General features: G+C 43.6%; 1 protein-coding gene across 10 annotated transcripts in view; it reads left to right on the forward strand.

Moving 5' to 3' along the window:
• TEAD1 (TEA domain transcription factor 1) overlaps positions 1-26,196 on the forward strand; it is a 264,526-nt gene that overhangs the window by 44,327 nt on the left and 194,003 nt on the right. The window contains exon 1 of one of the 10 annotated variants that reach the window (XM_032639097.1): positions 24,746-24,786. The exons of the other annotated variants lie outside the window; for them this stretch is intronic. The gene's annotated coding sequence lies outside the window, so the exon portion shown is untranslated. Of the gene's footprint in view, positions 1-24,745; positions 24,787-26,196 lie in introns of those variants that run through there. 10 annotated transcript variants of the gene reach the window in all.

A 26,196-nucleotide genomic window follows, 5' to 3' on the forward strand; every position in this document is an offset into this window, starting at 1 on the left:
TCACTAAATTACATTCTTGTTTTATCCCTGTAGGGTTCTCAAGCAGAGTGCAGGGCTAGTCTGTAGTCAGATCTAACTTTTCTCATTCATTTTAGTGTGATCCAGGCTTTTTTTTTTTTTAAAGGAGAAACTCCATCAAGTTCCAATAACCTCCATCCTAATGTTACCTTAAGTATCTTCCTCTATCCTAATTTGGGCTGAGTAGTATAAATTTTACTTCCATATGCTTTACATGTATCATCATATTCAATTAGGGGCAGTTCTGTAACTTTTAAGAGTTGGAAGACTTTGCTCTGGGGTGTTCTTGTGGGGGCGTCCAAGAGTCTTTTGAGCAACCACTGTTGAATTGTGGTTGCTTTCTGGGATTGCCAGAGCTTGGGAGGCTATCTCTTAGACAGTGACATTTCCAGGAATCAGGAAAGGGCCCACTGTCCTGGTCTGGGTTACCCTGAGACCCCTCCTCAGGATCTCTGCAGGGGCAGCAGCCCCTGTTTGCTCACCCTAAACAGTAGAATGAGAGCAGTTTGAGGAGGTGATAGAAGGTGCCTGGGGGTGGGTGAGGGACTGCGGTGGCATGCTGTAGCATGCTATGGAGGCATGTCCTTGTCACAGAGTGAGAGAGGGAAGGAGAGGGCCCCCCCACATCACTCATGTGAATGAGGGTAGGATACTGTCCCATAGGCTCCCCAATACCTGAGAGGGAGATGCTGCCTGTGAGTCAGCCTCACGCCTTGCTGAGCCGCTGCACAGTCCCTGGCCACGCGGGGCATCGCTCAACCTCTGAGACTGTGTGCTGCGTGCCTGATTCCAGAGGGCTTCTCAGCACATCTCCGTCTCTTCCTCTCCTCCCCTTCCACGTTTTTGGTCAAAAGGCCAGGCTAGGGACAAGGATCGTTTTGCACTGAAAAGGACAAGCAGTGCTGAGGAAGATCTTGGCAGCCTTTTCAGAATTTGGTCTGGGAGAAGCCCTGGGTTGGAGGTGGGGTAGGGGTAATGATTTAAACAGCAAAGAGCTTGACCAGATATACCAGCCTTGAGCTTTGAGCCCTGAGACTTGAAAATTATGCTCTGGGAAATAAACATTGGGGGCATGGCCTCCCAAAAGTGGGGAAGGCAGGGCGGGAGGAACATTTGCCCAGTAGCATTGCCCATAATGAAAATTCGAACCCTTCCACTTCACAAGCCAGGGTGTGTTGGTGGATGGAACAGGCTGTAGATTCCCTAATCTGCCATGTCCTTAAAGCATGAATGAGTCTTTGAATCCCCAGAGCCTATTGCTTCATAAATAGTTACTGAAGTGATTTGAATTGTAGATTTCTTTTCTTTGGGAAGGATGTTTGAAATCTAACTTGTACATTTTGCGGGGTCCCAGAAAGGCTAGGTGACCTTCCAGATCCCAGCCAGTAATTGGTCGAGGTGGAGCTCCATTCCCAGCTTCTCCTCCTAGGGAGGGGCATTTCTCATCATATCGTGTTGCTCTTCTAATTAAATCGTGGATAATGTCTATGGCATGTTTAATTTCTAATTAGATGACTTTATGGATCAATTTGCATTTAATGTTAAATCTAATGTGGAAATCATTAAAAAGTTAGATCTCTGGGGAGAGGAATAGGCACTTATTCCATGCCTATTAAAAATAACAGGTATATGTCCTGTGTTAATACATGAAGCTTTTTTATGGGGAACAGGAAAAAATCAGTAGAAAATGCAGGACACATAGGTAGTGTGTGTGCTTGTGAATTGGAGAAACGCCAGGTGTTCAGATTTTACAATGCTTGTAGTGACTGTTGTAGTAGGTACCATTTACTGCAACTTTATTGCATGCCAGTCCTGTGGTAAGTCCTTTAAGGGCATTGTTTTGCTTAACTCTCAAAACAGCTCTCTGCGGTGAGCATTATTATTATCTCCCTTTATAGATGAGGAAACCGAGTCTCGGGAGATGAAGGTCTTGCATTCAGCAAATGGTGAATGCAGGATTTGAATCCAGGCCAGTTTGATTTCATAATTGATCTCAACTCTTCATTACATTGGGAAGTGCTCCCGTGGGTGCTCAATAATTATAGCCAATAGAACCCTGCACATGGTCTGGGTGTAAAGTCCATTGGATTTTAAAGTGTTTGCAGCTGATGGTAATTTGGGGGCAGCATCAGTGCTGCCATTACTTACTGCTTTCAAGGAGAGAGATGGCTCCCTAGGTGAGCACCTGAGGCTCTCTCACAGCGTCCACAGGCTAAAGGGACAGTTCCTAGCAAGGGCGACTCCCTGTCCACAGCTTGTGTAAGGTTGGCCCCAGTGCCTCCTCTTGGAAGCCTCTTTAACTCCAAATCTTTGAACACGTGTATACAGTGGGTTTCCTTTGGACAATGGATCCTCTATGGGATGTTCTTTTAGACTTATATATATTTTAATTTTCTTATTTTTCTTGTTTGACTATGCTGTATTTAGTTAAGACTGCAGAGAATGTGGTTTTGAGTCCAGAGTCTCTTACTTACTGCCTGGGTCTTTGGACAGACCATTTAGACCTAGTTGCTAGTCTACTTGATGTCATTGTGGTTTCCTTGAGGACAGGTAAGTGTGGGAGTACGCAGCCCAGGGCATGGTGTGCACTTGGTAAAGAAGTTCCCCATTCCCTTCTCCTGTAGGAACAGTGTCCGTTTATTGATGAGATGACTGGATCCAGGAGCGCTCATATTTTTTCTGGCTCTTGCTGGTGCCTGTTGTTCATTCACTCAACCACTGTTCACAAATGCACAGCATTCTGGGCCCTGTTATAGCGTCTGGGGACACAGTGCCACTGTGCAGGACAGGAGGGATGCTCTACAGCCCACCCCCACGTCATGGGCCTTTCCCAGGGCTGGGGGCAGACAAGCAAGCAAACAAAATAAACACTAAGTGTAGTTGGTTGGAAGATACTGCCACACTACCAGCTCAAGCAGTCATTCGTTCCCTTTTTTTTCCGTAAGCGTTTTGAACACCAGTTATGTTCCCAGCACTATGCTAAACATGGACATGTGAAATTGGATCATGTCTGGGAGCCCAGGAATTATTTCACCAGAAAAAGAATTGTCTGAGGAATACAGATCACTCTCTTGTGTTTTTCCGTCTTAAACATTTTAACTCTTTGAGGTTAAATACTCATTTGAACAAGTACAAGCTTCTAACCCCCACCCCCCTCCCCAATCCAGGGGACTTTCTTGTGTGTGGGGAGATGGACATATGAGTTTGGGTGTTTGGATTTGGCAGATGTTTGCATGATTCTTAACTAGCGGTTCTCAAATATTCTTGTGCATAAGAATTGCCTGGGTAGCTGGTTAAATTCAGATTCAGGTGCTACACTCCCAGATACAGATCTTCCTTGATGGGGTTACATCCCGATATTCCTTAACTTTTACATTCTTTAATTGTAAATGTGAAATATGTTGGCTTTAAAAAAAAAAATCAGACTACGTCTGCCATGTAAAATAGAGAAAGTTCTATAATACAGATCTTCCTCCACTTAGGATGACTTTATGTCCCGATAAAACCCATCCTAAATTGACAATATTGTAAGTCAAAATGCATTTGAAGCTTAGCCTAGCCTATCTTAGATGTGCTCAGAACACTTACCTTAGCCTAAAGTTGGGTAAAATCATCTAACATAAAGCCTCTTTTATAATAAGTGTTGAACATCTCATGTAATTGATTGAATAATGTACTGAAAGTGAAAGACGGGTTGTATGGGTGCAGAATGGTTGTGAGTGTATCGGTTGTTTCCCCTTGTGATCGCTGTCCAGCATCATGAGATAGTGTGGTACCACTTATCACTAACCTAGGAAAAGATCAAAATTTAAAATGCAAAGTACAGTTTTTAGTGAATGGGTATTACATTCAAACCTTGCAAATTTGAAAACTCCTTAAGTTGAACCATCCTTAAGTCTGGGATTGTCTGTACTCTGATTCAACAGGTCTGGTTTGGGGCCAACTGTCTGAGCTTTAACCTGACACACAGGTGAGTTGGCTGCAGGTGGTCTATGAACCACATGTGGATGGATCCACACAGTGCTGGAAGAAAGTTGAATCTCTTCATTTTATTAAGGAGGGAAAATGAATTCCCAGAGACGGAAGGGATCTTGGAAGTAGTGGCAAAAGTAGACAGGATGGGCTGGGGCTTTGGAGCAGAATTGATGTGAAGTCTTATCCTGTCTCTGTCATTTGTAGCCTCATACAGACTTGGGTAGGTCGTTCTGCTTCTCTGAGCATCCGATTGCTCATCAGCCTGCCTCACTGGCTGAGAGATGTGATTGGAGGGACCCATGCAAAGCATAGGATAGAGACTCGTGCTAGGTATTGCACATGCCCTGAATTAGCGTATTGGTTTCTCAGATTCCTGATTCATCCTTTGAATGTGAGTTGAGCTGCTGCATATACACCCCGTGATTTCTCTTTATTTCACAAGATGAAATGCTCTAACCACAATAAAGGAAATGAAACAAAAGAGAAATAGTTCACCCACAAGCGTGCTCTTCTAACACAACTGTTTTCATTTTTCCTTTTAGCCCTTGTCTGTATGCAGACATATTTCTGTATAGCTGTAATCATATGTAGACCCAATTTTGTATTCTGCTCTTTTCAGTAAACCTTAAGCAAATGTTTTCCAAATGGTTACAGAGTCTTCAAGATGATTTTTAATGGTCTTACAATCTGTCATCCCACAGGCTGAATTTATTTAACCATTCATCTATTATTGTACATTTAGATTTTTTCCCCCTACAGTTTTGTGCTATTATAAATAATACTTGGAGATATGGCTTCATCCTATTGTGGATTAGTTTCTTGGGGTGAATTCCCGAGAGCATGATTTCTGGGTTAAAGGGCACAAACATTTTTTGGGGGGGCTCTGGATGGATTGCTAAACTGCTTTCCATAAGACTTGTGTCAGTTTACCATGCCACCAGCAGTGGGGTAAAGTACCAGTTTCAGCATTTGGCCTGCATTAGATAAATGGTCATTTTTACAAAGATTTGGCTCAATGGTGCCTCATTGTTTACTTGGTATTTTTTCTATTATGATAAGGTTGAATATGGCTTTATTATTGTCTTTTTTGGGTTTAATTTTTTTGCTTTTGTTATAGGCAGGACCTAGCCATGTGAGGTCAGGTTTTCTGCTCAGAATTTTTTAGATTCTTGGATTTTACAGTTAAAAAAACAAACCAAACTACCAGTACCCAAACCCAGAGCCCATCAGTATAATAAATACTTTGGACATATTTTACGGTTGGATTAGCTGTTTGTGATCTTAACATCCTTGCAGGTCACCGGTTAATAGGGTGATACTTGGAGAGGAGAGGGGCTCTTCCTCTTCTCCTTGGAGTCCGCTTTGTTCTTTCCTTCCACTGTCATTCCCCCATTTCCTGTCCCCCTCCTTCCCTGTAAATACTGTTTTTGTCTCTTTGGAGATAAAACATGAAAGGATCAGCTTTTCAGTCATGCTCCTTCAACTTATAAAATGCAGGTTGCCTAAATTATGCAGTACGGAACCAGGTTAAGGAAAATCACAGCATTGTAGCAAATTGCCTTTAACTGCACTGCAAAAGCAAATGTCTCAGAATCGTAGAAAGGTGTGTTTGAGGGTGTAATCTTAGCTTGTGGTGAAGGGGGAGTCTGACTTGTTTTTCAAGTCGTTCTTGAATAGCTTTGTTCTGGAATGCTTGCCCTCCTCAGCATGACAGAGTTTGCTTGATGACAGACTCATTCACCCTGCCGTGCATACCAGGGCCGCAGAACTGGTTTGCTTATTTGCCTGGGGTAAATGATGGAAACGCCTCCCTCTTGCGCAGCGCCCAGCATGTGAGGGGTGACTCTTGTCCCCCAGGTGCCCTTACAGTGGCCCCTGTGGTTGTCACTCCCCCCCCGCCCCCCAAGGACCACGAAAGCGCTGAAGGACACGCACTCCCTTGGGCAGGAGACACAGTTTCTTGGCACGTGGACGCCTTCGTTGGGCAGTGCTGCCCCAAGTGGGCGACAGTCTCATGTTGGCCGAATAGCCAGGCGTCTGTACATAAGAGAGTGGTCATGGCTCTATTGCAGTTTAATTCGTTAATGAAACAAGACGGAGCACATTTTCCCCTCCTGCACACCTCCCGGGCTGTTTGAGATGAGGCACAATTAATTTATTTGTACTGTCTGTGGAGGCGTATGCCAGCTAATGTAGTGCAAAAGCTTTTATCTTTCTGTTTGTAATGAAGAGGGGCAGGCTGCTGGCAAATTGACAAGGATTACTGATGACTCATTCTCGGACTGCAAAGTGCTTTCTTCTGAAATGATAAAATGCGTGTACACACACACACGTAGATGCAAACCTAGTTCCTGTTTGAAATGGGCAGAACTGGTTTGGGAAAGTTCAGGTGCCCTTGAAACACTGCAGGAGAAAGAAAGAAAGAAAAGGCAGGTGAAGCTATTTCTCCAGCTCCTTGGCTTGGCCTGACTGAGGGCAGGACCCCTTGCTCAGTGGCGGCCCTGCCTTTCTGAGACAGAAACTCCCTGCCCAACCTCGAAAGGCTGGCTCCTTTGTCCGGTAGGCAGCCTTCCTCCACGGCCACCTCCCAGTGGCGCCGGGCAGATGCATGCCTGGTTTACCTGGGGGAGCCTGCCCTCTGGGCTGCTTCCTAGCCAGGCAGCACCTTGGGGGCTTGGCTTTGTGAGGCTGTGAATTCTGGGCCTGTACAACATTAGCCCGGGAGTGGAGTGCACTGGGTTCCTTCCGGCCTTTCGCTGAGTTCCCCAGGCCTGGGCCTTGGCCATGGCTGTGTTAGTTGTGAACTGCTCTGTCACCCCACTTTGACATGCTTCGGAAGAAGTAGTTTCTATAGCAGCTTACATTTGCTTGGCTCTGTATGGTATAAAAGGCATTCTGGCATTACAACAACTCTGTGAGTTGGTTATATTGTTATCCCTGTTTTATGGATAAGGACATTGAAGTACAGAGAGGTTAAATAACACGTTGATGACCAAGGAACTAGCTGGTAAAAAGGCAGTTGTGATGAAAACCAGGACTTTGGAGTCTAAAACCTGATCTTGTGATCTTTTAATGACATTCATTCATTAAGGATAAAATTAAACATTTTCTGTATAAGAAGTATATAAATTATTGGCCAGGGAAGCTATTCAAGAATTACATGAGAGAATATAGGCATTTCTATAGTTCTGAGGACTAGAAGAAGGTTCATAGGATACTTTCTGAAGACCTGAAAACAGTCTGTTTTGCCCCATTTTGCACTGGTCTAGAGAAGTAACCTCTCAAGTGCAATCTAAATGTTCCTTCCTGTGTCAGATGGCTGGTCAAGCTGGCTGTGCAATGTGGGCTCAGTATAAGTGCCCCAGTCGGTGCTGTGACCCGGGCGTAAGCAACGCAAGTCACTGCGTGGCCTTCTTGACTTTCAGAGCTGGAAGGAGCCATGGAGATTTTACAGACGAGGAAACTATGGCCTAGAGAGCGGGAGATTTTGTGTTAGGAGGAATTTCATTCATTTATCCCACCATCCATCCGTGCGTCTGGTAAATGTTTATTGAGGCTGTGCTGGGCTGGGAGATAAAGCTTGGGCTATGAATGAAACAGAGTCCTGTTTCAAGGGACGTACAATAGTGGGTAACACAGCTGGGCAGGCACTCGCAGTGTGGGGTTAGGGCTGTGGTGTCTGAAGTGGGAGGGCTCTGTTGGGGGGATGGTCAGTGGGGGCTTCCTTAAAGGAGTGGTGCCTACGGTGAGACTTGAAGGATGGACCTGAAAGTCATTGAAACATGGAGAACCTATGTCGACTGACGATTGGGCCCTTCCCAAACTCAAATACAGCAGAAGTCGGTGCCACTGAAAAGGCTTTATGTGCTTGGAAACAACAGGTGTTAGCTCTGTGAGATTCAAGCACGTGTAAGAAGTACTCGCTCCAGGTCCGTGCCGTGCAGTACGTAGCCACCAGCCACATGTGCGGTTCAGCACTCAGAAGGAGACTCCTCAACTGAGATGCTCCATCAGTGTGCAGTGGCCACTGGACTTCAAAGACTTAGTACGAGGGGCTTCCCTGGTGGTGCAGTGGTTGAGGGTCCGCCTGCCGATGCAGGGGGCGCGGGTTCGTGCCCCAGTCTGGGAGGATCCCACATGCCACAGAGCGGCTAGGCCTGTGAGCCATGGCCGCTGGGCCTGTGCGCCCGGAGGCTGTGCTCTGCAACGGGAGAGGCCACAACAGTGAGAGGACCGCAAAAAACAAACAAACAAACAAACAAAACCTCATTGGCAGCTATTTTTATATTGATTACAGGTAGAAATAATATTTGGGTTGTTGGGTTAGTAGATGTTATTAGAATCAATTAACACGTGTTTCTTTTTTCCTCTTTTTTTTTAAACACCTTTATTGTAGTATAATTGCTTTACAATGGTGTGTAAGTTTCTGCTTTATAACAAAGTGAATCAGTTACACATATACACATGTTCCCATATCTCTTCCCTCCTGTGGCTTCCTCCCTCCCACCCTCCCTATCCCACCCCTCTAGGCGGTCACCTAGCTGATCTCCCTGTGCTACTCGGCTGCTTCCCACTAGCTGTCCACTTTACGCTTGGTAGTGTATATATGTCCATGCCACTCTCTCACCTCGTCTTTTTTCCTCTTTTAATGAGGCTACTAGAAAATGTGCGATGACATGTGTGGCTCGTGTTGTGTTTCTGTTACGTGGCGGTGCTAGGTGGAGAGCGAGGCCTGGGAGAGGAAGCCGGTAGGTGATGAGAGCACGGGATTTAGAGTGAAGAGGTGTGAGTCGGGTCCCAGGGGCACAGCCTATGGCAGGCCTGCGCATCACTGCACCTCTCTGCCCTCCTAACAGGGCACTAACAGTCTTATAGCTGGGGCTAAGAATGAAATCAGAATGCCTATGAGAAGTCCACCCCGTTATGAGGGGTGGCTCTCCTTGTAATAAAACAGTTTAGGGTGAAGACAGGATATGCCATGCAGTATATACCGATATTTTAAAAGACAGATGAGAAATTTGGCCAATTGCAGAATGAGAGGCTGGTGTGTGGGAAATGCATTCAGCACACAATGAATTACAAACTGGGGGTGGATCTGTGTGAGATGCTGTGGATAAGAAAATTCCATTTCTGTTGCACTTGGCTTGCTCTGCTCCAGGAATTCCCTCACCCCTCACATCGGAGTTTGCATCCAGGCTTTCATAGTCCTTGTTCCTTGTTTTGTTTAGTCTCCAAAGGCCAACAAGGGCTAACCATTTCTTTACTACTTTTTTATCTTTGGGTATTTAGTATTTTTAATCCTAAAACTCGGCACTCATTAAATGCTTGATGAACGAATTGTCATTCTGTCAGTATTTACTGAAGACCTGGATGTGTCAGGTATCTGCTGGGCTCCAGAGATGCTGCACTGAACAGAAAGCTACCCCGATCCCAAGATGCTCATTGTGGGGAAGGAGACAGTTAACAGGCTACTGTAGAGAGGACTGCAGGAGATACGAAAGCGTTCCTAACTGCAAGATCTTGTGGCCCAAAGGATAACTTGATTAAAGATAGCTAAGGAGAGAGCTAAGAGACAGTTGTAGCTGGGTGGAGTATACTTTCTTATAACTCCCTTTCAGACAGTGAAGCCCAAGAACTGAGTTTGCTTGGGATCTTACCAGCCCCCAGCCCGCAGGGGTTTCCAGCACTGTGGCAGTGTTCGATATTAATGTTACGTTTGTATATTAGTTACACTTTCCATTGTCGGTTTACAGACCGCAAGGAGCAAAGATGTTGCAGAACACCTGGAGCAAACTGATAGCCCTTCCCATCTGGAGTGACCTGGGCTAATTGGAAGGCTCTCACAGGACCGGTGGGGTAGAGGCAGTTTGGCAGGGCCAAGCAGGGGGTGTTTGGGGGCATGAAGTAGCTGTGACCTGGCATAGGATGGCAGGCAGGCAGACAGTCATTTCAGCGGGAGAGAGCATCTGATACTCATCCCTTCGGGCTAGTCTTATAATAGTTGCAGATAAATGAGCTGCCTCCAGTATGTTCCCAGAATATCTTTGTCTGCAAGATGTCTTTGAGGGGATGTTTGACTTGCGAGCATGTGGTTGATAAAATAAATACATTTTGAAAATGTAAACCTCTCTATGAGAGGTTTTAGTCTCTTCTCTCCCCTGGGAAAAATAAGGCCCCTCTTGAACCTCTCTTCTCCCCTCAGTGTAGAATTCCTGCCATGCTTTATAAGAAGAAATATTTTTGGAATGTAGCACCTGCAGAAATATAAAGGGGCTGTGCCCAAACCATTGGGCAGTGGCTATGGTGTGGATGGGTCCTTGGTGGTTTGTGAAGAGAGAGCAGCCCTGACACCTGCAAAGCATTTGAGGTGCTGGGCTAGGGTTGGAGGAGCTGGAATTCAGAGGCACTTAAATTGCTTTTAGCTGGATTTTGTGGGCAGGCAGCTGGATTGGGCCATTCTCTCTAGTATTAGAGAATCCTTACTGTTCAGTCACACCTGGCTAGAACAGGACTTGGCACCTAGAAAAGTGCCTGGCATGGTATAGGAACTTAATATATGGTTGTTGAGTGAGTGAACAAATGAGATGCTTTTCTGGGCTTTGGAGGTCTTGTTGGATGAGCGTGCCCCTGGTCCTTGCTTCTTGAGGGTAGTCTGTAGACCACCAGCAGCCTCACTTTGTTAGCACAGGATTCATTCGAGGATCTTATTAAAATGCAGGTTCTGATTTAGTGGAACTGGGACTTGGCCCAAGAATCTGCATTTTAACACGTTTCCAGGTGATGCCAATAGTGCCAGTCCATAGGCTGTACTTTAAGTAGGGGTTCTATTAAGGTTCAGTCAAATCATCAATGAGTCTTTTGTGAGTGCCTAGCAGCACTAGGGATTGTGGATAAAGGTGGAGGTCTTGGTCCTTGTCTCAAGAAAATGTAGTTATAGTGAAAAATCAAGACTCATCCTTAGAAGCCAGAGAAAAAACAATCATTGTTATATTCTGTGGCATGAGAAGTGGTCAGAAGAAAGCTGAAGGAGTAAAGGACCTCTTCATGGAGGTGGTGGTTGAGCCACAATGTAGAATCATATGATCTTGGAATTAAAGTTTTCTACTTCCAGTGGAATAAGATCCCTGTTATTGCCCATCCAACTTCTGCTTGAATGCTCTCACAACAGGAATGTATCGTCTTTTGCTTGTATAGCACCTCATTGTTTATAAAGCAGTCTCACAGGCTTTATCTTGGAATGTCAGTGGAACCATGTGAGGTTGTATACATTTTACTGCCATTTTACAGATGTGGAAACTGAGGCTCCTAGAGATTGTGACTTGTCCAAGGCTGTATTCTTTCTGGTGGTACTGCTGGGATCTGAACCTTTTGATTCCCAGTTGAATGTTCTTTTAACTGTACTCCATTTGGCTCTGATTCGGTGAGAGAGCAGAGAAGTAGATCCTAAAAGCTTGATTGAAGATTTGGACTTATAGAGAGCAAAATAGAGGTATTATGGATTCTGGAGCAGGGATGGCTTGAGCAGTGTTGAAGGAATTGGAATACACAGATTTAGGAGAAGCTAACCCTGTACTCCATGGAGGCTTTTCCTACAGTACATTCCCAAATAGTCTCAAAGCATTCTAGAGGCACAGCTCTTTTGATGGGGAGCTCACTACAACAAAGGGCTGTTTATTTCATTAACAGGCCATTCTCTTATATTGAACTCAGATAAGGTCTCCTAGAATCTTTACCCACTAATCCCAGTTCCCCCTTTCCTGCTGAAGGCACAAGCCTAATTCCTCTTTTCATATGCTAGCCCATTTAGATATTTTCTTTTGAAAAATCTAAAGTAATTTTTCTTCCCAGGTTTGCAAATATATGCCCACTATGAAACATTGAGAATATTTGGAGAAGCAAAATATAGAGAAGCAGAAAGGAGAATTTAAAACTATCAGTAACCTCACCACTCATATGTAATTAGTGTTATGAGCTTTACACCATGTTGTCTTCCAGACCATTTTCAGTGCAGTTTTTTTTTTTATAAGTTTATTTTATTTATTTATTTTTGGCTGCATTGGGTCTTTGTTGCTGCACGCGGGCTTTCTCTAGCTGTGGCGAGCGTGGTCTGCTCTTCATTGTGGTGTGCGGGCAGGCTTCTCCTTGCGGTGGCTTCTCTTGTGCCTAGAGCTCAGGCTCTTGGTGTGCGGGCTTCAGTAGCTGTGGCACGTGGGCTCAGTAGTTGTGGCTCGCGGGCTCTAGAGTGCAGGCTCAGTAGTTGTGGCGCATGGGCTTAGTTGCTCCGCAGCAAGTGGGATCCTCCCGGACCAGGGCTCGAACCCGTGTCCCCTGCATTGGCAGGCGGATTCTTAACCACTGCACCACCAGGGAAGCCCCTTCAGTGCAGTTTTCGATGTGTGTATATGTTGTTGTTTTTACAAAATGAAATTTGTCTGTAGTATTTGTCTATAGTATTTTGTAATTTTCTTTTTATAACTTTCATGTCAGTATGATATTGCAGTTGGTAACATTATTTCATAATGAGATAGGTAATTCTGTTTCATTTTGCCTGCTCCCTCTCATTTTTTAAACCCCTGCTTTTGGGTTAATGTCAGTGCCTCTGTGGTTTAGGTCAACTGTATCTCTGTTACCTATTCCTGCGAGTGGAATGGTAAAGCCCAAGACTAGTTTGAAAATGACTCTCATGGCCCTGTGAATTGTTCATTCTCCAGCTTCGTGATCCTCATTCCTATTAGGATGTGGCTTCACACTCCTGTCAGCGCTCTGAAACTTGCTCACTTTTGACCATTCATCCCCTGTGGTTGCTGGAATCCAGATTTGAGATCTCACTTTTCTTACTGTGAATGCAGCAGTCTACTCAGGGCAGCCTGATACTGCATTAGCTTTTATAGGTGCCTCATCACACTGAGTCATTGAGCTCGTGGGCAACCCAGTCCCTTAAGACTTTCTCATGTGATCTTCTGTACCCTATACTTGTGAGTGAGTGAGTGTGTGTGTGAGTGTGAGTGTGTGGGTGTGTGTGTGCGTGTTTTATTTTATTTTTTTAGCGAGGTGCATAAGTTGACATTTATCCTTATTAAATTTCCACCTTGTTAAAGTCAGCTGGTCATCATATCCTTTGAGATAGTATCAGGAGCGGACTCTGTTATCCTTCAGAGTCACTGTCCCTTCCAACTCCCAGTCACTGGCAAATTCCAGTGTCAAATGATTCAGCAAATCCCAGCAGTCAGTTATTCCTCCTCACTGGATTGTGAGTTGTTTGGGGCCAAGACCATACTATATTATTTTTCTTAAAAAAACCAATCCCTACTTCCATTTTTATTTTACATGACCTAGCGGATACCCAGAAAAATGTTGCCATGTGGATATTTGCTTAAACTCCAGGGTTGAAGGCATGGTGGTAGTGGTAGTATCATAGTGATGACAGATATAGAGAAGTCAAGGCTGGGTCTCTGGGTGAGGAACTTACAGTGGGGTTGGACAGCGTAAAAACTGAGCATCAGTTGTAGTAAAGATAAGTACAGAGACTTCTGGTGTTGCCCAAGGGTTGCCTGTTTTGCTTGAGTTCATTGTTGAGAAGGATCATTGATGCCTTCCAGGGAGGCAGGCAGTGGAGGGATTCCTCAGGGCACAGTAGGTGAATGGCAGGACGTCGATGGCAGGGTACGTGTTGTATGCTGTGAGAGCTGATGACAGGAAAACCACCCACCCAGCCTTTGAGAATTGGGTTGAGTAATGATCACAGAGAGTGTTCCTATCTGACTGTCCTACGAAATACAGAACAAAAGTTGGCTTCTTTTTCCTCTTTTTATTTATGTATTTATCCCCCCACCCCCCCTTTTTTTTTCTTTTTTGCCACACCTCGCAGCTTGTGGGATCTTAGTTCCTTGACCAGGGATCGAACCTGTGCCCCCCCTGCAGTGGAAGAACAGAGTCCTAACCACTGGACCACCAGGGAACTCCCTCCTTTTCTTTTTATAGTCATTGAGCTTAAGGCTCACAAAGTTAAGACCTACTCGCCATTGATTACACCTTAGATGAGAGGCTGAACTGAGACCAGAACCCAGGAGCTCAGATTCTTCTCCCTTGGCCAGTCGTCATGGTGTGAAGGTGGCCTGGTGGCTCCTCCATTTACCCACTTTGGTGTCTGCCTTTGGCCCCATCAGCTTTCCTGAACCTCAGACCCCTCACCTGTGAAAGGAGTAATACCACCCGCCTTGCCTTTGTGGTGGTTGTGAAACACACGAGATGGTGCTGTGAGAAGTGAGCCCTGAGCGCTGGGCTCTAGACACAGCTGCTTCTAAGTAAAGACCTACTGAGGTGGATGACAGTGAACTTGGCAGCATTTCTTAACCTCAAGAGAGTTAAGGGGCAGCAGCCTGAGGGTTCCAGCTCCCCCGGTGTGGCTGTGGTCTTTTGCAGGCATGAAGGCAGCTCTGGAGCCCCTGCTTCCCACCCCAGCAGTTTCAGCTCTCCTGGTTGGGACAAAGGCCCTTGTTTACTAAAAGGAAAGCTTTCTTCCAGGAAGAGGGAGAGTTTCTTTAGGGGCTGGGTCCAGTCACAGGGAGTTCGAGCACCTCCAGCCCTCCAGCCCTGGTCTTCTTGGAAACTTCAGGGCTTCTTCATTGCGTGGGACCTTAGTTTTTGGTGCAGGGTGAGGTTGCAGGATTCTGGAGTAGACACTCAACTTACCTCTCCTGCTGCCGCCGGGTATGGTAGATACAGATACAGATGCTGGTATCTGTCACACTTGCCTCAACTACAAGAAGGTTGGTTTATATTTGTATATAGATGCATGCCTACTTAAACAATGTGCATATATGTGTGCATGTACATATATATGTAAACAAATGTGCATTCACCACTAGATACACAGAAATACACAAACGCCCATTTTTTAAAAAATAGAAAATGCAAGCTCTAAAATTATATTTGAGCTTGGTTTAGTCTTTCTTTTGTGTTGATTAAATGTTAATGTGCTGCAATTATTTTAATTTAGTAAAGGAAGTTCAAACAGGGAGATGGGAAGAAAATAACTACAGCTAATTGGCAAGAATCCGAGGCTATCCAGAAAAGTAGTCTAACCAGCAGAAGTTGAAATGTTTTAGGTATCTGGTTCAGGAGTTTTTTTGTTTGTTTTTGTTTTTTTATTTTTCCCTTTTCCAGTTTAGAACTACTGATGGTTTCCCTTCCAAAGGATGGCCATCTTCTCTTTTTTTTATTGTTAGCCAGGATTCTCTTTCACACTCCCTTCCTCCCAGTTCCTTTTTGGTTCATTCACTCTGAGTCTTGCTCAGTCAGCATTGGGGAAAGGGGGGTTTTGCAGGAAGGATTAGAAAAGGGAGAGGAAGAAGAAGTAGCAAAAAAAATCTTATCCTCCCATAGTGGTTCTCTGCCACTCTGGTCCCTGCCCCAGACCTGGGGTAGCCATTGGGCAGAGATGGGGTTAACACATTTGCCATTCCAGACATTTCCACGTATGTTAGCTCATCACTACCCTAGGAGAGAGCACATGAGGACACTGAGGCGTGGCAATGTGAAATGCATTGCCCTCGTACAGCGGCAGAGTGGTGGAGTGTGCATTCCAGCCCAGCCCTCCAAGTTAAGAGTCAGGCTCCCTGCTAAACTCCAGCTCCTCAGGCCGATCTTTGCCTGCCCTCCCTGGCTCCTAACCTGCTTTATATTTTTTGAGTGCCTACGACGTGCTATGCACTATTCTGGGTGTCAGCTGATGTATCAGCCTCTCACTGAACTGTGAGATCTTTGAGGGTGGGGCCCGTGTTTATTACTCATCTTTATCTCTCCAGCATAGTGCCTGGCCCAGAGTTGGCCACATGCCTGTTGAAGGCTAATTGAACAAATGCATGTATGTTTTTTCTGACAGCCATCTAAATTTTGAGCAATGCAGAAACCTACGACTTCTGTGTCTCAGCCTTGCAGAAGTAGCATATAGTAGACCATGCCTTATGTAGACATCTAGAGAAGGGGATAAGGCAGTCCCTCAACCACTGCATCAGTATGTGTGAATTGTGAACAAAATTTCCTTTAAAATGTTAATATGATTATGGTATTTCTTTACTCTGGCAAAGTTCTTTCAGATTTCTATGAATCTACACATAATATCCTGAAATTCCAACCGCATCCTTTTTCTTCCTCGCATTTACTATTTCTGTTCAAAACCAGAATATGTGAACATGTTTACAGCCTATTAAGACCAAAGAGACTTTTTTTTCCTAGACTTTTTTGTTTGTTTGTTTTGGTGCCACTGCCCTACCTAGAACAAACTTTTCAGGAAGCACAGGTTTGCATGGAAGCAATGTATCTTAAAATAAAAATGAACTCAATTTAAAGAAGGAATATGGAATTGAAAATATTATTTGTATTTAGGATTCTAGATATTTTGTTGAATTCAACTAGTTGTAAAGTGGGACAGACATGATCACTTCTCTTCCTTTGAAGATAGAATTTATCAATCGTTGTTCTTAAAACTAAAAAAACTATGAAAATTCACTGTATTCTAAGTTTCAGATGAAGGTATAATCCTCAAAGCTTATTGAATGGTGCTTGAACACATTAATTAAATAGAGAATTTTTATCAAATTTGATGGTCATGTGGAATGTGATGGGCTCCAGCTGGAACCTTGGTTTTTTATTCTTACCCATTCACAAAGTAATATCATACGTAAAGTGGGGTGGGGAGGGAAGCAGGAAATGTTTCTTTGAGATAGACAGCCAAATGAAGCTTTTGCTTCTCTTTTATTTTATTTTTTTGTTTTTTAATCTTTTGGCTGCACCACGCGGCCTGCTGGGATCCCAGTTCCCGGACCAGGGATCGGACCTGCGCCCTCTGCATTGGCAGGGTGCTTCTCTTTTAAATGAGTTGTTATGCATGAGAATGTATTTTCTTTTAAAAATTTACCCATAATTTTCTTATAAGATTTTGTAAAACCTTTAGAAACAGTTGGACAAAATTATAAACACCATTTTTTATTATTTTGTGAGAAATAGTCTGCTTCTTCAGAAGCAAAAATGCTGTCAGAACATGTGTGTATATATATTGGGTTGGCCAAAAACAAGTTCATTCGGTTTTAAGTAAAGATAGACACACTTTTCATCTTCACCAACAACTGTATTGAACAACGTATTCACTAACAAAACGAACATTTTGGCCAACTATATATATATATATATATATATATATATATATATATATATATATGATGTGGTCAATAATATTTTAGGGGACTTTAAAAATATTTAAGTGTTGGACAATCCACCCATGCCTGGGCTTGGAAAAAAAAAAGAATTGCCAAAGGTTATACTCTTGTTCTGTCTTATCTTACCCAGCAGAAGTTAAGGGTCAGATTGTGTGCTGATACATCTCTGTCTCCATAATTCACATGTTTTGTAATAAGGATGGTTTGACTAAATAAATGGAAGACTAAGCAAAAAAAAAAAAAAGAAGTAGTAATCAAGAGCTCCATATAAAAATGTCCTCTGAGTGTCTGCTTCTCTGTTTTAGATCCTCAAATATCCTTTACCTATGATTTTTTTTGTGAATGGGTAAGAGCAAAACGTAAGGTTCATGTGAGGACTTTGCTTACTGATTGAGGGTTTCCAGAAACCCACAGGCAGGTCTATCTCTTACCTTGATAACCTTTCCTTGTTATATCAGCGTGACCTGTTTGGAGCTGTAACTCAAATGTGTGCATGTGCCCTGAAGTCAGCTCAAGTCATGCTGGAAGTCATTTGTACTCTTCAGTTGGGTCCTATATGCTGTGCATGGTGGGGTTCCAGTGTGGATGAGCCTCACTTGCCTCTCAGCATCACTCTTATAGTTTGCCTGGTAATTGGAGGACGAGGGGGAAAGGAAACACACTTTGCCCAGTAGCAAATCCAAAAATTTGTTCTCCTATGCAAAACATGCACCAAGAGTATAGACTTGGAGGTGTATACAGCAGAACAGATTTAGGGGTGATGAAGTAATTTATATGGCAGAAAAAAGTACAAGAGGAAATTCAGTACAGGTACCAGCTGCCTTAAAGAATGGACTAGGCAAAGAACAGCAGTTACTGCCCCCGCCTTCTGAGCTGACCCCTCAGTATTGATAAAGATTTACCAGCCTTTAAAGAATGTTTTCTAATTTTAGCCCGAAGAACAGGTGCCTGACAAATTGATCAAACTGCAGTTTAAACTTTTGTTCCTGCAAAGAGGAAAATGCTCCCTTGACCTCAAGAGAATTTGAAGAGGTGATGTGTTTAAGCCCCTGTGCTGCGCCTGGCACCTGGGTCTCCGCCTGGGTATCCGAAGGTGGGCGTGGAGCTCTAACTTTGGTGGGGAGGGGTATAGATTCTGGAAATCAGCTGTTCACGAAGAACATCCCCTCTGTTTAATAGAGGAGGTAGAGGGGCAGTGGGAACCTGTCTGGCAATCTTCTGCGGTTGGATCCCCCACCGTTTTTTTTTTTTCAGTTTCAAGTTAGAAAATCTTTGGGTTTTCTGTGAGTTACAGTCGTCCTTTGGTATCTGCAGGAGTTGGTTCCAGGAGCCCACATAGATACCAGAATCTGTGGATGCTCAAGTCCCTTATGTAAAATGGCTTAGTCCAGTCAGCCCTCCATATCAGTGGGTTCTATATCTGAGGGATATGGAAGGCCGATGTATTAACTTGCCTTGTTAACAACTCCTTAAGACAACCCTGCGTGTAAGCTTTGAAAAACAGAGCAGTAGTCTAGCCTCTCCTTTTCTCAGCAGTTAATTAATTGACTCAGTACTTATCAAAGGTGATATTTGTTGAGTCAGGTCCTGTGGACGCATCTAAGCAAGATAAGGGTGCAGCCTTCACGGAGCTTGACACTGGCTGGATAGACCTGTTGACGGGCTCTGGTACAAGGTCCTGGTACTATGGGAGCATGTGGCAGGCCCCCCAAGACTGGACTTGGGTATCCAAGAAGGCTCCCTGGAGGAAGTAATATCCTTGCTGAGAGGGGAAGAGTTTTGGAACGATACATGCAGCATCTATGTGCAGTGGTGAGTGTTCCAGCACTGAGGGCTATGTTTGGATTGCACTATAGGTATACTTTGACTTGGTCTGACTTCTTTGCTTTGTGGTCCTGTTTTTATCTGTCTAATTATCTATCTACCTATTTATCTATAATTTTAATTATGGTAAAATGTACAGAACGTAAATTTACTATTTTAACCATTTTTAAGTATAGAGTTCAGTGGCATTTAAGTACAGTCACATTATTTTGCTACCATTATCACTATCCATCTCCAGGACTGTTCTCATTTTGGAAAACAAACTCTGTGCCCATGAAACAATAACTCCCCATTCATTTCTCCCCTCAGCCCCTGGCAACCACCATTCTGCTTTCTGTCTCAATGAGAGTGATTATCCTAGGGACCTCATATACAATGAATCATACCGTATTTGTCCTTTTGTGACGGACTTATTTCACTTAGCATAATGTCCTCGAGCTTTATCCTTGTTGTAGTGGTTTTCCTTCCTTTTTGAGGATGCATACTTTTCAACGCCCCATTTTATTTTAACCCCAAGCATGTGTGAAATATTCACCCACCAACACATGAATTAGGTCTCTAGTCCCTTTACTGAGAAGTCATTCATGCATTTGTCCGGCCACCCATCCATCCGTCTTCCCTCCCTCCTTCCTTGATTACATGTTACCTGCCAGACATTGGGCTAGTGACTAGAGATACAAAGAATACCTCTATCTACTCCCCACCCCAAACTTGTATTCTCTGAGGAGGAAGGACTCAAACAATTAAATTACTAAGCAGTATCAGTGAAACGGTAATTGTGTGTTTAAAGTTCCATGAGATAGAGGAAACACAGCAAATCTGCGTGAGAGCCAGAGAAGGCTTTGCTGAAGAGGTAGCACTTGAGGTGGCCTTTGTGTGGCAGCCTTAGAGATGGCTAAGGGGAGGAAAGATGTTTCAGAAAAGAGGACCAGCGGAGCGGTGGCTGGGAGACTTGGCTATACAGACAGTCTAGTTGGGTAATTATCAGTTTAGACTCTGAAGTCAGACTGTTCAGATCCTGGCTTTGAGGATCCATGAGCCAGGTGGGAATTTACTTTCTCTTTCGGTATCTTAGTTTCCTTGTTTCTAAATGGGAATAATGATAGTACTTTTCTCATAGTGTTGTTATGAGAGTTAAATGCATTGACAGATAAAGTGCTTAGAATAGGGCCAGGTACAGAATATACACTCTGTAGGTATTAGCTGTTATTGCTACTGAAATGTTTAGAGGAACATTAAGTCCTTCGGTCTACCTAAAGTAGGCTATAATCTGTGCATTGTGTTTGCATTTGAAGGTTGCAGCTAGACCTTGGAGATTGGTTGGGTGGATCCTAGTGGTAAAGAGGATTCAAGTATCCACAAATGTCTGACCTCTAAGCTTTCTTGTATTCAGATGCTTGAATACCTCAATTTGTACCTGAGTTTCCTTAAAGTTTCTTAAAGTCGGAATAATTTCTTAAAAATTACAAAAACAATGGAACATAAAAAAGTGTAAAATAAAAACGTGTAATGTCACCCTCCTAACAGAGTACCTTTCCTTTTTATTTTCACTTCATTTCTGTAGAAATATGCATAAAACTAGAGTTGTAATTACATATATATATATATACACATAGTTTTATATATATACACACAATTCTGTATTTTGCTATTTATTTATGTATTTCTCTGCCTTCGGGCCTATCTATCTATCTACCAATCTATCTACTTTTTTAGCTGCGTTGTGTGGCATGCGGGATCTTAGTTCTCCCTGACCAGGGATCAAACCCGTGCCTCCTGCAGTGGAAGCGTGGAGTCCTAACCACTGGACTGCCAGGGAGTTCCCCTGTATTTTGCTTTTAAAAATGAATATTCTTTGAGAAACTTTCCCTCGTGGTTCTATTTTTAAAAATTTTTCTTGTAAAAGAATGCACAGTTTTCCTTTGCATTCATGTACTGTAGTTTTCTTAGTCATTCTGCTATTCATGGTATTATAGATGATTCTGTAATGTAGATATTTGTGCTCCTAATTTTTTTCTACCATGGGATTTTCTCTTTTTGATAAATTTCTAGGGTTAAGGTTATTAGGTTGAAGAATTTCAGCCTTTTGAGGCGCTTAGTAAGTATAGCCATTTGGATCTTCACATCCCCAACATCACTAGCATAGTTCCTGTGTCATGTTCACTACAGATGTTCTTATTGTCTTTTAAGGTTTGCTGATTAGGAGATTTAAAATAACACCTTAAACTTGCTTGCATTTGCCATTCTTTCCCCCTCCTAGTGAAGGTGCATATTTTGTTATATGCTTGTTCTCCTGTGTGACTTGTTCATTCACTTCCTTTTCTGGTTGTGTTCATGGTTTTTTCCAGTGCAAATGTGAATCATTAATTCACTGTAAATATAAGCTTTGTGTTGAAAAAGAAATTCAGGTGCAGGGATCACAACTCTTTCCCAGCCCTGCAGTAGCGAGGCTCTCATCCGTGCCACTGCATTTCTGGAGAGGGAGAAAGAGACACCAGTGCTTGCCACGTGCCAGCTCTGCTGGGGTCACGATGGCCAAGAGTCTGGACTCTCCACTGGCCTTGCTTTTCAGCTGCTTTTTACTGGGAGCAGAAAAATAGAGCGGCTGTCCATTATCTCAGCTCTAACAGTGTGCTCACTTCATTTACAGGGTCTCTCTTACTCCTCATGTCCCATACACACACACCTGGTACAGAGCCAGCATACACTAGGCAATTTGTTTTCATGTGTCATAGATCAGGGGTTGGAATGGACCTTCCCTGACATTCTTCTGCCTACTCTAGTCCCCTGCACAGCATCCCTCCTCAACTGTTCCTTGATTACCTCTGGCGATGGGAGGGTCAGTGTCTCACAAAGACAGACCTTGGGCTCAAGGTGAGATAGATCTGGGTTTGAATTTCTGTTTGACCAGTGGATAAAAGACTTACTGTTTCTAAACCTTATTTGCTTCATTATTGGAATAATCGATATTGTAATATTACATCTCTACCTAACATAGATGTGATGAGGATTAGAAGAAATAATAAAAATGGAGTCTAGATCCCTGTTCCTCACACACAGTAGTGTTGAATAAATGTTAGTTGTGAATATTATCTCCACTTACTACTATAAGGCATTTCCTTAAACTTTTGCCATTACATCTGATTTTATGAATCAAAATTATTTTTTATATCCGTTTATTAGAATTTTGCTGAATTGGCAAAGAAGCTGCAGCATCCACAGTGACTTGGAATTTTTTTTTTTTTTTTTTTTTTTTTTTTTGTGGTACGCGGGCCTCTCACTGCTGTGGCCTCTCCCGTTGCGGAGCACAGGCTCCGGACGCGCAGGCTCAGCGGCCATGGCTCGCGGGCCCAGCCGCTCCGCGGCATGCGGGATCCTCCCGGACCGGGGCACGAACCCGTGTCCCCCGCATCAGCAGGCGGACTCCCAACCACTGCGCCACCAGGGAAGCCCCAGTGACTTGGAATTTTGAGTATATTCTTCCATCATGGAGGTGTTAGATAGGCATTGTCTTTGAGCTGATTCCAGCTTGGGCCATGATCCCAGCTGCTGGGCTGGACAGTGCTGTAATGCATCCAGGTTGACCCCTTCTTGGTTTTCAAAGTCTGATTTTACAGACCCCTTGTTTGTCTTTCTTCCCTTTCCTGGCTGGTGTTCCTGCCCTGGCAACCCCAGTAGAGGATGGACAAAAACATTTAGAGGAAACAAAACTCTCTTCCACTTATTAGGTACCTGTTCTCTTCCACAGAAAATAGCCCCCCCTAAAGGGAGGGCTAAGGTAGAGGTCATGCTTCCAAGTGCATAGTCATATGCCCAGCCCTAAATGTTGCTTTGGTATTATAGAGTGAGCCAGTACCAGGGTGGTCGGGGCATAAGTTAGGCCGTACCGACTCTTCTTATTCCTAGACTTCAGCATTTCAGTATTCTTGCTTTAGCTTGCTGAGACTGTCATTGACGATCTGAGACCTCCTCAAAGTCTCATGTGATTTAAGCAGGTAGCTTTTACCCTCAGGGAACCAGTGTCACTGGTGTTCGTACTAGGTCCACGACTCTTAGGACTGTGATGTTTGTCTTTGTCTAACCCAGCTCACTGTGCTCTGTAGAGAATAACTTGGTGGGAACTGCCCCCTACCCCAGCCGGCGTCTCGGGAAGTTCTTCCCATTAAGTATCCATTTCAATTTTAAAAATAAAATATTAGGGAATTTAATGAATTTCAGAGACAGCGCTGATGCGTTGGTGAATAAGATTTTAAGCAGTGGTCTCTGAGGAGCTGGTTGGAGGGGAGGATTAACAAAATTTAAAAAGCAAATCCCGGGTTATAGGTTATGTGCGGAGAGGGGTGATGTTTAAGGTATTTTAACAGACAGTGTGGACATGGACCAATGGAAGACACTGGAGGCCCCCAGGTGTGCCAGGCACTTACATGTACTTGTTGTATACTGAGAAGATTGGGGGCACTGGAAGAGGGGTGGGAGCTAAGGGGGACAGGCGTTCAGTGTGCTTGGGCCACTGACTCTTTCCAGTTCGTGTGGAAGTATTTCAGTATTTGAAACAAGCAGGGTGGCTGTACAAGTGAGGTACTGATGGGGGCTGGCAGCGTGAGGGGGTGGGAGCAGCATCTGAATCACCTTTGACAGGTGTTCAGAGGTGTTAGATCCATTCCTTGCTTGCCTTCCTTTATCTCAGTGCTTAGGGGACCTTTGTGGTGCTCGCCCTGTTGACCTCTTGGTAGGCACTCGGAACGTGTCACATTAGACTTTAGGGTTCTCTGTTTGGAAAGCACTGAGACACATTGCTTTAATTAGAAAACACTACACGTGGCAGGCACCGTCCCTGTCTTCATGGGGTTCCCAATCTTCACCAGTGGCTTCAAGTTTTTCCTGCCCCTGGACTCTAGGAATTTGTCCATAGGAAATCATTACAAGGATGTTTACTATACAGTGAAAAGCTGGGCAAAATCTAAATGTCCAGCCATGAGGAAATAGTCAAATAATGGTATATCCATGACATGGAATACTATACCTCTTAAAATTCATGAGTACAAAGGATATTTCAGGACTCAGGAAAATGCTGAATGTAAAATGTTAGGTGGACAATAAAAGAACCCTAAACTATAGGGAATAATAATGTTACTAGTACAAGGATATACGTCAAAATGCATTGTTAGCACTGACTATTGTTTGGAGGGCTGTGGGTAAAGTTAATTTTTCCTATGTATGTTTCTGAATGTTCCACTTTTTGGGTCATCTGTGGGTATTAACTTTATAATTAGAAGCGTTCCATAAATATTCTATTTCTTAAATCCAGTTTAGAGTTTAACAAGTTATTTGTATAATCAGCGACTGAGTATTTTGAATATAAACTTGGAGAAACACTTTTGGAGGTTGTGTTTATCGCCTGTAAAGGAAGCTGCTGACTTGGTGGGATAAAAATAAGAGCCTAGGTCAGCCTCCCGATGCGGGGGGCCCCAGCTCCCCCGGCTTCCAGACTGCAAGGGTTCCAAGAGGCCCTAATGCGCTTGTTGAAAGGCTCTCCTTGGCTTCTTATTAATGTCCCTCGCTGAGCCGTGCTCTGCTCTGCTGGCTAACCTTGTCAGAAGGTTACCCGTGGCTCTCCAGGTCTCAGCTAATTTTAAACCCAGTGTGCCGGCCAGTGCAGTGGCGTGGCATTGCGCTGCGGGGAAACGAACACTCCCTGGAAGACACGGCTGGGGAAAGATGAGCCGAGTCCCTGGGTTTTCCTCCTCCTCCTGTAAGTGACCAGGCACGCTGAACAAGCAAAGAGAGCTGGGATAATAATGAGAGCTTTTATGGTAAAAATCAGGACTATTAAAGATCTTTTAGTAGTGGCAATCAATGCTGGTTGATAATTGCACGGTGTGATGTGTCCTGCATGAGCTGTGTGAATTCTGACCACACTAGCAGGAGCGAGCTGGATGAGGTCCTCTCTTCCCGGAACTAGACTCTGACTGTTTTTAAAGCAGAGTGAAACTGCCTCTTATTTCACTATTTATTTGGTGTTCTTCTAAATTTGTAGAGCTCAAACTCTGCTGGTAGTACGTTCCTTTTCTGAAGTTTTTACTGATTTGATTGGGAGAGAGCTAGTATTTCTTAAAAGCTAAAAAATAAAACACACAGAATCTGCCTGTCTGCATGTCTATTAGCTGCTGTTGGCTGCCACTAAGATTGTCATTTTAAGTACCTCCTTTTTTAAACATTTGCAATAGATAGAGTCCTGTTTAGATTATGCTGTGCCATATAATGCTTGTAACCCTGATATTTTAACATGAAACATAAATCAATAACTGCAAAATAACATGACATTGGGGAACCTTTCTCCATCAAAATTAACTTAAAAACAACCAACCAACCAACCAGAGAATCCTTTTTCTCCCCACTTTGGGATTTTTTTTTTTTTTTAAATCTTCTTTCTCTTTTAACACCTTCAGGCTGGGAATCTAAGGTGCCTGTTAGAGTTAGCCGTCTTCCCCTGCCAGAGCATTCACAGCGTCTCTCACATGTAAGAGATTACAATGGGAAACTTCACCCACCCGGTTCACTGCCTGGTCTGGGGTTTACCTGCCCAGCTGGAAGAAGGGCATCTTTCCTAATAGCTGGGTCCCTATCTACTCTCTTATAAAACAGTTGCGAGAAGCCAATTAAAAAGGCATAGTGTGTGGAGTAAACCAAGATGAAAGCACAATGGATGGAGATTCAATAACCTGCTAACTCCCTGTAGTGATTGAAGTTAACTTTGTTTGAAGTACCCAGGCTGGGTCAGACCACATCAAGCCAGCAGTGTTCCTGCAAGAGGATAGCACAGGAGTGAACTGTAATTTTATTTTAGGGAAAAAAAAATACATAAATGCTTTTTATTGGCCTTTTCTGTTTTGAAGGTCTGTCCCTCCTTCACTAGGCCTAATTAGCTCTGTCATGTTTGGATTTAATTTTGAGAAAATTAAAGCTGAGTAATATCAGGAATTTGTTGAATGGGAATACTTGTTAAAATCTTCATTGACCCAAATCTGACTTTTATAAATAGTATTAAATAAGCAAACTTAAAAAAAACCCAAACAAACCCATCCCCCTCTTGCCTTAAAATAATGTTTTTAAAAGCACATTCAACATACTTAAGGATAATATATAAGCTACTCTGGATTGG

The sequence above is a fragment of the Phocoena sinus genome, chromosome 8, assembly GCF_008692025.1.
Source record: "Phocoena sinus isolate mPhoSin1 chromosome 8, mPhoSin1.pri, whole genome shotgun sequence".
NCBI classification, from domain to species: Eukaryota; Metazoa; Chordata; class Mammalia; order Artiodactyla; family Phocoenidae; genus Phocoena; species Phocoena sinus.